Source organism: Hypanus sabinus, chromosome 8 (genome assembly GCF_030144855.1).
Source record: "Hypanus sabinus isolate sHypSab1 chromosome 8, sHypSab1.hap1, whole genome shotgun sequence".
NCBI classification, from domain to species: Eukaryota; Metazoa; Chordata; class Chondrichthyes; order Myliobatiformes; family Dasyatidae; genus Hypanus; species Hypanus sabinus.
The window spans coordinates 87,544,908-87,549,368 of NC_082713.1; positions in this window are offsets into that span (position 1 = coordinate 87,544,908).

The following is a 4,461-nucleotide window of genomic DNA, read 5'->3' on the forward strand; positions in this document are numbered from 1 at the left end:
TGTAATGAGTCATGGCACTATGTCCTGTACCCTAGGAGGGATTCCTGCTCTTTGTTCAGTGTAATGAGTTCCGGCCCTTAGTCCAGTACCCAAGGAGGCGTCCTGGCTCTGTGTTCTGTGTAATGAGTCCCGGCCCTAAGTCCTGTAACCAAGGAGGGGTCCCAGCTCTGCATTCTGTGTAATGAGTCCCGGCACTACATCCTGTACCCAAGGTAAGGTCCCGGCCTTGTTTTCTGTGTAATGACTCCTGGCCCTAGGTCCTGTACCCAAGGAGGGGTCCCGGCTCTGTGTTCTGTGTAATGAGTCCCTGCTCTACGTCCTGTACCCAAGGAGGGTTCCCGGCTTGTTGTTCTGTGTAATGAGTCATGGCCCTATGTCCTGTACCCTAGGAGGGGTTCCGGCTCTGTGTTCTGTGTAATGAGTCCCTGCTCTACGTCCTGTACCCAAGGAGGGGTACCGGCTCTGCGTTCTGTGTAATGAGTCCCTGCCCTACGTCCTGTAAACAAGGAGGGGTCCCAGCTCTGCATTCTGTGTAATGAGTCCCGGCCCTACATCCTGTACCCAAGGTAAGTTCCCTGCTCTGTGTTCTGTGTAATGAGTCCTGGCCGTACGTCCTGTACCCAAGTAGGTTTCCCGGCTCTGTGTTCTGTGTAATGAGTCCCTGCTCTACGTCCTGTACCCAAGGAGGGGTCCCAGCTCTGGGTTTTGTGTAATGAGTCCTGGCCCTAAGTCCTGTAACCTAGGAGGGGTCCCAGCTCTGCATTCTGTGTAATGAGTCCCGGCCCTACGTCCTGTACCCAAGGAAAGGTCCCGGCTATGTGTTCTGTGTAATGAGTTCCGGCCCTTAGTCCTGTTCCCAATGAAGGGTCCCGGCTCTGTGTTCTGTGTAATGAGTCCCGGCCGTATGTCCTGTTCCCAAGGAGGGGTACCGGCTCTGCGTTCTGTGTAATGAGTCCCTGCCCTACGTCCTGTATCCAAGGAGACGTTCGGATCTGCATTCTGTGTAATGAGTCCCGGCCCTACGTCCTGTACCCAAGGTAAGTTCCCTGCTCTGTGTTCTGTGTAATGAGTCACGGCCCTACGTCCTGTACCCTAGGTGGGGTCCTGGCTCTGTGTTTGGTGTAATGAGTCCTGGCCGTACGTCCTGTACCCAAGTAGGTTTCCCGGCTCTGTGTTCTGTGTAATGAGTCCCTGCTCTACGTCCTGTACCCAATGAGGGGTCCCAGCTCTGTGCTCTGTGAAATGAGTCCTGGCCCTAAGTCCTGTAACCAAGGAGGGGTCCCAGCTCTGCATTCTGTGTAATGAGTCCCGGCCCTACGTCCTGTACCCAAGGTAAGGTCCCGGCTATGTGTTCTGTGTAATGAATCCTGGCCCTAGGTCCTGTACCCAAGGAGGGGTCCCGGCTCTGTGTTCTGTGTAATGAGTCCCTGCTCTACGTCCTGTACCCAAGGAGGGGTCCCAGCTCTGTGTTGTGTGTAATGATTCCTGGCCCTACGTCCCGTACCCAAGGAGGGGTCCCGGCTCTGTGATCTGTGTAATGAATCCTGGCCCTAGCTCCTGTACCCAAGGAGGGGTCCCGGATCTGTATTCTGTGTAATGAGTCCCGGCTCTACGTCCTGTACCCAAGGAGGGTTCCCGGCTCGGTGTTCTGTGTAATGAGTCATGGCACTATGTCCTGTACCCTAGGAGGGGTTCCGGCTCTTTGTTCAGTGTAATGAGTTCCGGCCCTTAGTCCAGTACCCAAGGAGGTGTCCTGGCTCTGTGTTCTCTGTAATGAGTCCCGGCCCTAAGTCCTGTAACCAAGGAGGGGTCCCAGCTCTGCATTCGGTGTAATGAGTCCCGGCCCTACATCCTGTACCCAAGGTAAGGTCCCGGCTCTGTGTTCTGTGTAATGAATCCTGGCCCTAGGTCCTGTACCCAAGGAGGGGTCCCGGCTCTGTGTTCTGTGTAATGAGTCCCGGCCCTAAGACCTGTACCCAAGGAGGGGTCCCGGCTCTGTGTTCTGTTCAATGAGTCCTGGCCCTACCTCCTCTACACAAGGTGGTGTCCCGTCTCTGTGTTCTGTGTAATGAGTCACGGCCCTACGTCCTGTACCCTAGGTGGAGTCCTGGCTCTGTGTTTGGTGTAATGAGTCCTGGCCGTACGTCCTGTACCCAAGTAGGTTTCCCGGCTCTGTGTTCTGTGTAATGAGTCCCTGCTCTACGTCCTGTACCCAAGGAGGGGTCCCAGCTCTGGGTTTTGTGTAATGAGTCCCGGCCCTAAGTCCTGTAACCTAGGAGGGTTCCCAGCTCTGCATTCTGTGTAATGAGTCCCGGCCCTACATCCTGTACCCAAGGAGGGGTCCCAGCTCTGCATTCTGTGTAATGAGTCCCGGCACTACATCCTGTACCCAAGGTAAGGTCCCGGCCTTGTTTTCTGTGTAATGACTCCTGTCCCTAGGTCCTGTACCCAAGGAGGGGTCCCGGCTTGTTGTTCAGTGTAATGAGTCATGGCCCCATGTCCTGTACCCTAGGAGGGGTACCGGCTCTGTGTTCTGTGTAATGAGTTCCGGCCCTTAGTCCTGTTCCCAATGAAGGGTCCCGGCTCTGTGTTCTGTGTAATGAGTCCCGGCCCTATGTCCTGTACCCAAGGAGGGGTACCGGCACTGCGTTCTGTGTAATGAGTCCCTGCCCTAAGTCCTGTAAACAAGGAGGGGTCCCAGCTCTGCATTCTGTGTAATGAGTCCCGGCCCTACATCCTGTACCCAAGGTAAGTTCCCTGCTCTGTGTTCTGTGTAATGAGTCACGGCCCTACGTCCTGTACCCTAGGTGGAGTCCTGGCTCTGTGTTTGGTTTAATGAGTCCTGGCCGTACGTCCTGTACCCAAGTAGGTTTGCCGGCTCTGTGTTCTGTGTAATGTGTCCCTGCTCTACGTCCTGTACCCAAGGAGGGGTCCCAGCTCTGGGTTTTGTGTAATGAGTCCTGGCCCTAAGTCCTGTAACCTAGGAGGGGTCCCAGCTCTGCATTCTGTGTAATGAGTCCCGGCCCTACGTCCTGTACCCAAGGAAAGGTCCCGGCTATGTGTTCTGTGTAATGAGTTCCGGCCCTTAGTCCTGTTCCCAATGAAGGGTCCCGGCTCTGTGTTCTGTGTAATGAGTCCCGGCCGTATGTCCTGTACCCAAGGAGGGGTTTCCGGCACTGCGTTCTGTGTAATGAGTCCCTGCCCTACGTCCTGTATCCAAGGAGACGTTCGGATCTGCATTCTGTGTAATGAGTCCCGGCCCTACGTCCTGTACCCAAGGTAAGTTCCCTGCTCTGTGTTCTGTGTAATGAGTCACGGCCCTACGTCCTGTACCCTAGGTGGGGTCCTGGCTCTGTGTTTGGTGTAATGAGTCCTGGCCGTACGTCCTGTACCCAAGTAGGTTTCCCGGCTCTGTGTTCTGTGTAATGAGTCCTGGCCCTAAGTCCTGTAACCAAGGAGGGGTCCCAGCTCTGCATTCTGTGTAATGAGTCCCGGCCCTACGTCCTGTACCCAAGGTAAGGTCCCGGCTATGTGTTCTGTGTAATGAATCCTGGCCCTAGGTCCTGTACCCAATGAGGGGTCCCGGCTCTGTGTTCTGTGTAGTGAGTCCCTGCTCTACGTCCTGTACCCAAGGAGGGGTCCCAGCTCTGGGTTGTGTGTAATGATTCCTGGCCCTACGTCCCGTACCCAAGGAGGGGTCCCGGCTCTGTGATCTGTGTAATGAATCCTGGCCCTAGGTCCTGTACCCAAGGAGGGGTCCCGGCTCTGTGTTCTGTGTAATGAGTCCCGGCTCTACGTCCTGTACCCAAGGAGGGTTCCCGGCTCGGTGTTCTGTGTAATGAGTCATGGCACTATGTCCTGTACCCTAGGAGGGGTTCCGGCTCTTTGTTCAGTGTAATGAGTTCCGGCCCTTAGTCCAGTACCCAAGGAGGTGTCCTGGCTCTGTGTTCTCTGTAATGAGTCCCGGCCCTAAGTCCTGTAACCAAGGAGGGGTCCCAGCTCTGCATTCGGTATAATGAGTCCCGGCCCTACATCCTGTACCCAAGGTAAGGTCCCGGCTCTGTGTTCTGTGTAATGAATCCTGGCCCTTGGTCCTGTACCCAAGGAGGCGTCCCGGCTCTGTGTTCTGTGCAATGAGTCCCTGCTCTACGTCCTGTACCCAAGGAGGGGTCCCAGCTCTGTGTTGTGTGTAATGATTCCTGGCCCTACGTCCCGTACCCAAGGAGGGGACCCGGCTCTGTGTTCTGTGTAATGAGTCCCGGCCCTAAGACCTGTACCCAAGGAGGGGTCCCGGCTCTGTGTTCTGTGTAATGAGTCCTACCCCTACGTCCTGTCCCCAAGGAGAGGTCCCGGCTCTGTGTTCGGTGTAATGAGTCCCTGCTCTACGTCCTGTACCCAAGGAGGGGTCCCAGCTCTGTGTTGTGTGTAATGATTCTTGGCCCAACGTCCTGTACCCAAGAG